The sequence below is a fragment of the Drosophila mauritiana genome, unplaced genomic scaffold (genome assembly GCF_004382145.1).
Source record: "Drosophila mauritiana strain mau12 unplaced genomic scaffold, ASM438214v1 Y_11, whole genome shotgun sequence".
In the NCBI taxonomy this organism is placed as follows: domain Eukaryota; kingdom Metazoa; phylum Arthropoda; class Insecta; order Diptera; family Drosophilidae; genus Drosophila; species Drosophila mauritiana.
In genome coordinates, this window is record NW_022881550.1 from 64016 (window position 1) to 76818 (window position 12803).

Consider the following 12803-nt stretch of genomic DNA (forward strand, 5'->3'; position numbering starts at 1 on the left):
AACTTATAATAACTTAATAAAACAGTCAGAAGAACATGAAATTCTACCCCAAGTTCAATATTTAGTAGAAAAATTAAAAAGAGAAATGAATGGCATAAGAATAGCAAAGCGCAGCAAACGCGGCTTAGCTAATTTTATGGGCACAATGTACAAATACCTTTTTGGAATATTAGATCAAGCAGATGAAGAAGAATTAGAATTAAAAATGTACAATTTGTCCGAAAACAGCGTCCAAGCTAATGAACTCAAGGAAGTCATAAAAACCGTAAATAAAATCATAGAATTAATCAATTCATTAAGCGCGAAAAATAAAGGGGATCAAAGATTAAACATTTTATTATTCAATTTACAAAAGCTTACCGAATATATAGAAGATATTGAACTTAGAATGCATTTAACAAGACTCGTCATTTTTAATCCTAATTTACTAAAACATGATAAATTAACGCATATATATTCCGAAAAAATTTAAATATTAAAACTTTCACTTGCTTAAAAACAATTAAATTCTTATAATTTCGCATATTACAAAAGAAGTTAGTAAAACCCCAATCTTCAATAATTCCATATCCAGACAGTGATCAAAACATTTTATTAGAAAATGTACAAAGTAAATCAAACTTACTTAGCATCCTCAAAAACTTTGATAACAAATGAATGTTTAACTGATATAGATATGTAAAAACTCACAAGAAATTTGAAATCAGTTATGTCGAACCTAATATAATATTAACCTGGAACTTACCAAAAACCATGCTCAACCAAAATTGCATTAATAGAGATATAATAATAGAGGGAGATAACATAATAAAAGCTTTTAATTGTTCTATTCAAATCGACGACAACTCCATATTAGAAGCTCTTGTTTTTTCTCTTATATTGTTATGTCAATAACAATATAACACAATGTTAGACTACACTCAAACCGCTTATGTCAATAACAATATAATATATATATATAGTAAGGTAATTATGCCTTCCTCATAATTCACTTATACAAAAGACCGACCGCGGTGGTCCGCCGCATCGATTCCTTGTTAAATAAACAACCATTTCTCGATATTGCGCATCCACTTAAGCCGAAATCAGGCTTATCCATTAGGATAGTAAAAAAGTATCCGAAAAAAAAGAACCGCGAGTGGAAAATAAATTAACTTTTATAATCCGGTACTCGTGAACAATTACGCTTGTGATTTTCGTTACTTCAACTTGGATTATAAATCCATTTCGGTTGTCCTAATAAAGTGGAAGAATACAAAGAAAATTCCCAATTGAAATTCATCCCATAAGTCCAACGGCAGGCGAAAGAATCATTACAAATAATAAAATTATAGAAAAGTAAAAATTGTTTAACTAAGCTACCAAATAAGCAAAAATCAAAACAATAAAAAACTTCAGAAGACTAAAACGTAAAAACATAATAAACTCTATCTAAATAAAACTAAAAGAAAATACAAAATGGAACAACCTAAGATTGCCGCACCACAACTCGTAACTCTAAACGAGAACAACCTAAGTGAAGCGAGAAGACAACTCAAAGACATTTTCCCATTTAATGGAGATCCCTCAGCGCATTATACGTTCATTAGTAGAGTGGATTACATCCTACAACTCTACCCAACTAACGATCCCTAATTACGCTGACATAGCAAAACCTCTGACACAATGTCTAAAAAAAGGAATGAAAATAGACACAAAAGATCAAAATTATTTAGATGCATTTGAGAAACTAAAAGCCTTGATAATAAGTTAACCAATTTTACAACTCACCGATTTTGAAAAAAAATTCTTGCTTACCACAGATGCTAGTAAAGTAGCCCTTGGTGCCGTTCTTTCTCAAAACGGTCATCCAATATCTTTCATCAGCAGAACACTAAACGAACATGAATTAAATTACAGTGCGATAGAAAAGGAATTACTCGCCATAGTATGCGCAACTAAAACTTTTCGCCACTACTTACTTGGACAACAATTCGAAATAGCTAGCGACCATCAACCTCTTAGATGGATACATACATTAAAAGAACAAAATGCTAAACTCCAAAGATGGAGAACTAAATTACAAGAATTTCAGTTTACTATCGACTGTATTAAGGGCAAACAGAACATAGTAGCTGATGCATTATCACGGATCAAAATTGCAATCACATGAAAATTTCTTGCACCCCGGTATCCAAAAAATGACAAAGTTATTTAAAGAAAGCTACTATTTTCCAAATTGTCAAGCTCTAATTCAAAACATAATAAATGAATGCTACTTGTGTAACTTGACCAAGACAGAACACGGAAATACGAAAATGCCCTTCAAAATTACACCAAATCCTGAACACTGTCGAGATAAATTTGTAATAGACATCTATTCATCTGAAGGCAAACACTACATTAGTTGTATCGACGTTTACTCGAAATTCGCCACAAATGAACAAATTAAAACAAAAGATTGGATAGAGTATAGAAATGCATTAATGCGAATTTTTAATCAATTAGGCAAGCCCATATTATTAAAAGCAATAAGAGACGGCGCATTCTCCAGCTTAGCCCTTAAGCGATGGATTGAAAGTGAGGAGATTGAGTTACGACTTAACACAGCCAAAAACGGAGTAGCAGATATAGAAAGGTTACATAAAACAATAAACGAAAAATTCGAATAATTAATTCATTTAACGATAAGGAAGCTAAACTAAGTAAAATTGAAACTCTTCTTTACATATACAATCACAAAACTAAGCATGACACTACTGGACAGACCCCTGCTCACATTTTTCTTTTCTCTGGTAAAGAATTTAAATTTAGAAACTCAAAAATTTAAAGAGAGGCAAATAGAAAAAATAAATAGTAACAGACTTTTAAAGCAAACAAAAATGTAGAACAAATAGACTCCGATCATTATAAAATCACAAATCGAAATAGAGTCACTCATTACTATGAAACACAGTTTTAAGAAAAAGAAAACGTTTAATAAAGTCCCAATTTTAAAGGAATCTGGCGTAAAATGATGATGTTACTTCTATTATGTGGGACGGCCCACACCCAACAAATTCAAATAAACAACATTGACACCAATCACGGCTATCTCCTTTTTTCAAGTAAACCAATTCAAATACCATCAGCATTTGAACATCATTGCCTAAAAATTAATTTAACTGAAATTAACACTTTGACTACTTATTTTGGCCATAAAATACAAAACAACACAGACACACCCCGCATTAAATATCTGTATAATAAATTGCTTAAAGAATTAAACGGAATAACTATTCACCAAAAAAATAGACAGAAGCGTGGTCTATTAAACGTAATAGGTTCATCTCTGAAATTCCTATTTGGTACACTTGATGAAAATGATCGAGTGCATTTTCAAGAAAAATTAGATTCAATCGCTAAAAATTCAAAACAACTTAAGCTTTACAGCTTTGGTTACAACCAGAAGGCGTAAAAATTGACATAACTACCAGCAAAAATGGAATTTCTGACGTTGAGAGGTTTCATAAAACAATAAATGAGAAACTAATGCTAAATTATACAGAAAATAACCCAGAAACTAAGTTAACCAAATACGAAACCATACTTTATATATACAATCATAAAACAAAGCATAACACAAATGGAAGAACTCCAGCCGATATTTTTTTGTATGCAGGTACACCTGCATACGATACCCAGAAGAATAAAATAGATAACATACTTAAGTTAAATGAATCACGAAACGAATTCGAAGTAGATACTAGATATAGACAAGTACCATTAGTAAAAACTAAGACAACAACAGGAGAAACAACAAAACAGGAGAAATTACACAAATAGACGATAAACACTATGAAGAAAAGAACCGAGGAAGAAAAATTACTCACTATAAATCAAAATATAAAAAGAAAAGAAAAAATAATTTAACTAAATATGATAATAATTCCAGCGCAACGCCAAGCGATCAAGGTAATCCAACATAAACACACATTCTTGATGATCCTTTACTACTTGTTAATTTGTTCTACCCGATATGCCCAAGGGCAAAGCCTTGAAGTAAACCCAATTCAAGCCAAAAATGGCTACCTAATATTTAATACTGGATCAATAAGCTTACCAACTAATTACGAGTATCATTACTTATCTGTCAACATAACAAAAACAGAACAAACTTATAATAACTTAATAAAACAATCAGAAGAACATGAAATTATACCCCAAGTTCAATATTTAGTAGAAAATTAAAAAGAGAAATGAATGGCATAAGAATAGCAAAGCGCAGCAAACGCGGCCTAGCTAATTTTATGGGCACAATGTATAAATACCTTTTTGGAACATTAGATCAAGCAGATGAAGAAGAATTAGAATTAAAAATTTACAATTTGTCCGAAAATAGCGTCCAAGCTAATGATCTCAACGAAGTCATAAAAACAGTAAATAAAGGCATAGAATTAATTAATTCATTAAGCACGAAAAATAAAGGGGATCAAAGATTAAATTTTTTATTTTTCAACTTGCAACAGTTTACCGAATATATAGAAGAATGCAGTTAACAAGACTCGGCATTTTTAATCCTAAATTACTAAAACATGATAACTTAACGACTATAAATTCTGAAAAACTTTTACATATTAAAACTTCAACTTGGTTAAAAACAGATACAAATGAAATCCTTATAATTTCCCATATTCCAAAAGAATTAAGTAAAACCACAATCTTTTCCATAATTCCATATCCAGACAGTGATCAAAACATTATAATAGAAAATGTACAAAATAAATTTTATATTCAAAATAATCAAACTTACTTAGCACCCTCAAACACTTTGATAACAAATAAATGTTTAACTGGCATACTTAATCAATGCAATACAGAATGTAGATATGTAAAAACTCACAAGAAATTTGAAATCAGTTATGTCGAACCTAATATAATATTAACCTGGAACTTACCAAAAACCATGCTCAACAAAAATTGCATAAATATAGATATAATAATAGAGGTAGATAACATAATAAAAGTTTTTAATTGTACTATTCAAATCGACGACAACTCCATATTAGAAGCTCTTGTTTTTTCTCTTATATTGTTATGTCAATAACAATATAACTAAATTAGAAGCTCTTTCTTATATACAAGCTAAAGATATTTTTGAAACCCATAATAAAACAAATAAAACATTTCATATAATTACGATCACTATTATAATTTTTTTTTTTTTTTTTTTTCGCACGGGTCCCACGGCCACACCTCCCGCCCAACCGACCGAGGGGCGCTGCCGTGTATCGTACGGCTCGATTCGCGAGAAGATATAGACGCGATATAAAAAATAGAATAGGAACGAGGAAATGAATATAATTAGGAATAACTATGTTAAATTTTAGTGTTTGTAGGATCTAATTATGTAATAGAAAAGATAAAATCGATTGTTTTAATAGCGGCAGAGAGTCAAGTTTACAGATAATAGGATAAAGTCTATTATAGTCAGAACATAAAACTCTGTAAGGGTCATGCAACTCATAATTAGATCTACAATGATTTAAGATAAGGGGTATATAGTTTCTAGTGAATCTACTTGGAACCGAGAAGTTAAGCCGACTAATCAAGTCGGGACTCTCAACATCCCCACGAATAAGTTTACAAATAAAAACTGTTCCAAGCATAGTTCTACGGTTAGCTAGGGATGGTAAATTAATTAAAAGTAGTCTACTGGAATAAGGGGGTAATATATGGTTTGCATCCCAATTTCGGCGCCGCAAGGCAAAAAGTAAGAAGTTTTTTTGGACCGATTCAATGCGGTCCGAGTGGACTGCGTATTGTGGACTCCAAACAGGTGATCCGTACTCGAGAATCGGACGGACTAACGAAATAAATAAGGTCTTAGTCAAGTAAGGGTCATCAAATTCCTTAGACCATCTTTTTATAAAACCAAGCACACCCCTGGCCTTATTGACAATAGACGAAATATGGTCAGAAAATTTTAGTTTTGGGTCCAGAAGAACACCAAGATCATCAACTCGTGTTATTCTGTCCAGAGAGCACCCACTTAGAGTGTAAGTCGTGCGTATTGGGTTGGCACGACAAAAGGTCATAACTTTAAACTTGGAGCCATTTAAGTTTAATATGTTATCACGGCACCATATTTGAAATCGGTCTAGATCGGATTGTAAGTCAAAATGGCAAGAAGTGTCCTTGTACTGGAGGCATAATTTAACATCGTCTGCGTACATAAGTACACGCGAATGTTTTATTATTAAGGGGAGGTCGTTAATGAATAAGGTAAAAAGAAGCGGACCAAGATGGCTCCCTTGTGGGACACCGGATGTGACTCGGAGAATAGAAGATAACGAATTTTGAAAGAGGACTTGTTGTGTCCTGCCATTCAGATAGCTTGAAATCCAATTTAGAAGATAAACAGGGAACCCTATAAGATCAAGTTTTTTTATTAGAAGGTAATGATTAACAGAGTCAAATGCTTTACTAAAATCTGTGTAGATGACATCTGTTTGAAGATTATTTTTGAAACCCTGTATTACAAAAGAAGTTAGCTCCAAGAGGTTAGTGGTTGTAGATCTGCGTTTCATAAAACCGTGTTGACACGGTGATATGATTGATCTACAAAGGTGCTGCAAATGAGGGGTGATAACATTTTCGAAAAGTTTTGGGATAGCCGACAATTTAGAGATTCCTCTGTAATTGCTTGCATCCAGTTTGCTACCTTTTTTATGAAGAGGAATCACAAAGGACTCCTTCCATATATGAGGGAATTGTGAAGATTCCAAAGATAAGGTAAACAGTTTCAGTAGAGGCTTGCACAAGGCTTCCGCACAGAATCTGAGCACACACCCAGGGATTCCATCGGGACCTGGCGAATAGACCGGTTTAACACGCTGAAGATCGTTAAGCAGTGAGCTTTCGTTTATAGTGGGGCAAAATATTAAATTCCACTTAGATACCGCATAAGAGTATGGCTGTTCGGAATGAGGTAAAGTTGAATATGTTGTTTGAAAAAACTTGGCGAATAGATCGGCTATTGCCTGATCCGATGTAACCGTAGTGTTTTCAAAAAATAGCGAGGAAGGGTAAGAACTTGTTTTTCGCTTAGTGCTAACGAAATTATAAAACTGTTTCGGATCCCTGTGCAAACTGGAACTTACAACGGTTTAAATAATTTTTGTAGCACTGAGCATTAAGCACGGTAAAGTTTAACCGAGCGCTTAAATATTTACAAAGGATGGACTGAGAACCGGATTTTTAAATTTCATATAGAGTCTGGACTTTACATTTCTTAGGTGTGTCAACTCTTTATTAAACCAAGGAGGTTTAGAGGTTGACGGATAGTACATCGGAACACAAGAGTCAAAAAATGATTTAATTGCGGTATAAAACATATTAATCGCATCCGCCATTATGTTGCAGGAGTAAAGATCGGACCAATTAAAGCCAGCTATAAAATTGTTTAGCCTCCGAAAATTTGCCTTGCGAAAACAGGGAATTCGCTTTGTAGATTTCTCTGAATTTACTTTTAATACCGTACCTAAGTCGATTTCCACCTCGAAAGTAGGATGATATTGATCTTCAGGTTGAGTAAGAGGTACTACCCTGGACAGAAACACACTTTCAGGACTTGTTACAAAACATAGATCCAAAAGTCGACCAAGAGAATTTTGAATATAATTAACTTGCGACAGTGATAAGTCGAGCAAGCCGTCAATAAAGTCATGTTGTGCTAAAGGGAGAAGGATATTCGATTGTTTTTCTGGGGACCATATTGTGCCAGGTATATTAAAATCACCTAGAACTACCAATTGGTCCCTGTCAGAAAGTTTATTCAAGATGGACTGGATAGCGGACAGATGATTCTGATATTCCGGGAATTCAGAAGATGGCGGAATATAGGAGCACGTAATATAAACTGATCTGTCGGAAAAAGACAGCTTTACACATACGAATTCCGAGTTACGGGAATCGTCCAAAAGTAACTCCTCCGACACGAGGGTAGATCTAACCGCAATTAAGACTCCACCTCCCCGTCTGGAGGGACGGTCAAACCTATATATAGTGTACATACCTGGGAAGACTTCGGAGTTGAGTATCTCCGGCTTTAACCAAGTCTCTGTGAGCACTATAATATGGGATGCAAATGAAAGACTATCACAATACAATTTGATTAATTTGCTACGCAAGCAAGTTTTGTAGTTAGTTTTTTGAAGAGGAAGAAGATGAAGAGGCGGATGGTGCAGTGGTCTGGCCACGTGAGGGAAGTTTAATTCCCACGGGCACCTTTTTCTTATTTTTGGTCTTAGCTTCAAACTCTTTTACCACCATACTATCCGGCCAAAAATCACCCGAACATATGGTCGAAAAGACCTCGTTTGGGACAGTTATTTTGAAAGATGATATGTCCCTAGCGTAAGAGAAGTTAAATTTTTCCACATTTATATTATCGGCTTTTGTTTTGTCTTGTATATAAGACAATACATCCGACGATGTTTGATCAGGGGAAAGCCGAGAAACAAAAATTTGTTTCTTTAGTGGCACCACCGGTAGTCCGGACTCAATGTTCCCTTGTGGTGGTAAACTAATCGAGACAGGTGGAATCACTGGTTCAGAAACCAGTGCAGACAATTCGGAATTTTTAGCAATCACAGGGTGGGGTCCATCCACAGCTGATTGATCGGATTGCTCCGAATCTTTTTTAGCTGCCGATCTTAGCAGCATATGTGGATTTGCTGCGATTGACAGCTGATCAGTTGTGGAGTCCTGTTGATCATTTGCCCGTGGTTGCGGGGCCTTAGGCAGCCTACCACCAGCGGCTTTTTTGCGCTTTGGAGATTCATCTAATAGCTTAAGGCCATTAAACTGTGAATTAAGCGCGGAAAGAAGATCATCGGCTCGACGAAAACTATCTCTAGCTACGCCAAAACTGTTGATCAGTTCTTTCAAGCCACCTTTAGTTTGGCGCATAAACGATTTCATATCGTTCGCAACCACAAGGCAAGCATCACAACAGTAATTCAGATTTTTACCCTTTGCTAGGTCATCACTTGTACGGCCATTAAAACCAGCGCACTTAGTATGCACCATTCTATCACATAGCCAACAAGTCATTTTTGGCTGCTCAGGTTTTATAACCTGGCAACAATTTTTATAAAAGCAGACAGCATTTACGGTTTCCATGTTTGACTGAAATCAGACCACTGTGCGTGCACGAAAACACAAGACCAAAACTTTCAAGCGAGCTGTTAAAAGAACCGCACGAGAGCAGTCTGCACGCTGAGAAATTTAGATTTTGTGTGGGAGAGCGAAAGAGAGAGAGAGAGAGTGAGAGCGAAAAGTGCAGTTTATGTGCATGCAAAAAAACAACACCAAACACCACTGCGAACAACGCACAAAAAGGGAGAGTAAACAAAACAAAGAGACGAAAAATGCAAACTACTTTGTATATTTGTTTAAACTACTGCACAAATCACAAAAGAATCACTCGCGAAGCGAACGGATCTTTAATAATTATGTTTAAATATATGATAATTACAGAAAATTATTTAAAAACCACGGCTGGTTTAACAAACACAAAATAAAAAACCGGGAGCAAAAAAAACACGACCGTTCGCTTTGAAAGATAATAGACTAATAGAATAATCTTAGTTGTCATAATTTTTTATTATATTTATAAATATAAGAATATACCTAAGAAAATTATAATCAAGTTCAAAAAACAAGCACCCACTAAACAATGATGTAATAGAAATTCAAAATAATCCGATCCCTATTTTGTACCCTAAATTATCCGCCTAAAGACGCGCTAATTTTTAAGGATGGGGAAGTAGGATATGTGCCATATACTTACACACACACATACATTTCCACATAGCAACAGCCAGGGGGTGTGAAAAAGGCGGGCGCGCGCGAAGTGCATCGAGTTGGCGCTCCTGGAAAATCTCTAAATTTTTTAGGGTCGCGCCGGCCCGACAGGGACAGGAGCGGCAGTCCCCAACGCACAAAGTTTGGGCCGTACGCACCAGCAGTAGGCACAGCTCCAAGGGTCCAGGGATCGCCCGCCGACGACGATCTTCAGGGCCATGGGGCAGGACAGGGTGAGAGTAGCAAACAACTTTATCTTCGCTTTTTTCTCTTCGTTCCGTGTGTTGTTGGGGTGGCTGCCACTTGCCAGTCACGCCAGCTGATCACGCAGTCAGCTGGGATAGCAGTGGTGGTAAACGGCAAAAGCTCCCAGGTCTGGCAGCGCTGGTCGGCTGCACGGGTCCCCTGGCGTAGGTGGCGCTTTCTTCTCAGTGCACTCACTGACAAAAGCTAGCAGCTCCGGAAGTCACCTAACGATCTGTTCTCCGGGCGTAGCATACATAAATGGGCGGCCAACGGTTATCCTTGGCAACATCCCATGGAAACCCGGAGACAGATCCATAAACCGAGCAGGAGAGGCAGAATATGAGTGTAAGAAGTCAAGGAGCAGACCAATAGTCAACCCCCCCGCGTAGGCGGCACACTATAAACTCGGGGCTCTGACGACCGAGCTGGAGCGGTATATCTCCCACCGTCGCCACTTTATTTGCCCTGCTCACTCCATCACACCCCCCACCCCAACTCAAAGCCCACGGCGCGTCTGACCCAAAATGGGCGGCTACGTGGCCTGTGCCTGTACTCTTGTCAGCACAATTAAAACCCATTCAGCGTCTGAGCCAAGTTGGCCGGCAGAATTGTCTGCGTCTGCGCCGCATCGGCCGGCAGTAAATCTAAAACCTGGCGATAGGTATAAAGCCGCAAACCTGGCAGTAGGTATAAAGTGCAACAAGTAAATAGAATGTCTGGAAACAACTTTATTACTCCAGGTGGCAGCCACATATGTGGAAATCCACCCTCGGCTAATCCCTAGGCAAGGGCACGGATTCTGGAGGCCCTATCCAACATTCCCCCCATCCCCGCCCCGACGGCGGCATACTTGGCCGTCGGACTAAGCAATGCAACAGTGCACCCAGCAAAGAAGAAGAAAGCTTGGCGTTTGGGAAAAGGTCAAAGGTACTAAGGACCCCACCCTAAAACCCGAGCGATGGCACCCCCAAGAGACCATTGGAAGCGACATCCCCCTACCAGAGCTCAACTAGCAAAGCAGTTTAAGACCCACCAGCTAGAAATCGAGGAGATGGGAGCAATCCTGGACGTCCTTCTGACGAAGATCAACCATAACGGGGTGAGGAGCATTAACCTGGCAATGAAGAACTCATTCGCCAGATTGAAGGAGCTCCAATTAGGCGGAGGCGGAGAAATCGCAGGTCGGACGCACGGCAAGAGTAGATGCTAGTTAACAGACCACCCCTAAGCTCCCATCCAGCCACGAAGAACCGTGCAACGGTAAGGTTAGCCCCAAGCCAAAGGATCGCACGGCGCTGTCTGAGAAGAGAGCCCAGCGACCCGAGCACCAGAAGGCTGCGGGACCCAAGCGCCTACCAAGGGCTCCGCCCCAAGCCACTGTAGCGGGAATGAAGTCGCAACCAAGATTGCAGCAACCGCCCGGACCGCGCAAGAAGAGACCGCCGAGGGAGAGGCCAGATGCGCTGGTTATCACCTCCTCAACTGGCTTACCGTACAGTGAAGTGCTATCGCTGGTCACAAGAGGGCAGGACGCTAGGCTCAGGGCCATCGGGGAGAACGTAGCAAGGGTGAAGAGAACGGCCAAAGGCGAACTGCTCCTCGAGCTACGTGCCTCTGCCCAAGACTTGACGCAGAAGCTCAAGGTGGAAATGGGAGCGGTGCTAGGAGACCGCGCCAGCCTTCGCCCGTTAACTCAATCCAAGGTATGCGTGATTCGCGACCTCGACGAGCTCACTACGGAAGACGAGTTGAAGAGTGCCTTGGAGGCCCAGGCAGAGATCCCTGCAGCAGTGGTGGCTATCAAGAGCCTTCGGCAAACGCAGTACGGAGGGAAGACTGCGGTGATAACAGTCCCAGCCAATCTGACGGACCCGCTGATCAAGCGTGGCAAGCTGAGGGTAGGATGGTCCCAATGTCTGATCAAGGAGCTGGAGCCACGCCAAAGATGCTTCAGATTTCTGGAAGAAGGCCACATAGCGGCCCACTGCAGAAGAACCGTTGACAGAAACCAGTGCTGCTTCAGACGTGGGACCGCGGGACACAAAGCCGCTGAGTGCCCTAACGAAGCTAAGTGCTTCTTGTGCGCAAGCAGAGGAAACCAAGCGATCAACCACCAAATAGGCACCCGGAAGTGCCCATTGGCGGGTAAAGGAGCACCAAAGGCACTGCAATGATGCGTCTGATTCAGCATAACCTGAATCACTCCACGGCAGCCCAAGACCTGCTAGTGCAGACGCAGAGTGGTCCTTGCGTTACTTAGTGAGCCCTACCGGACGGCGGCTAGCCCAGACTGGGCTTTCGACCGCACCAAGAAAGCAGCGATTTGGATGTGCAGCAGAGAAGCCCAGCATATAACCGATGTTCTTTCGGACATCGGATTTTTTAGGGATAGGGTAGGCAGATGGTGGGTGTACAGCGTATACCTAGCTCCCAGCCTGACCCTAATCGCATTCAGCCGGGCACTGGACAGACTGGCAGCGGATGCAAGAGGCCGCACCCAGGTTCTCATAGCGGGCGACTTCAACGCATGGTCAGAGAGCTGGGGCAGCTCAACCACCAACGCGAGAGGCAGGATGGTGCATGGAGGCATTTGACCTGGCTCTTCTTAGCCATGGAAACCGGCACACGTTCAGGCGTGCCGGACTGGGCTCTGTGGTGGACCTCACCTTCACTAGCGGCTCGTCGTACAGGCTAGCGAGGTGGAGACTCAGCGAGGACTACACTGCCAG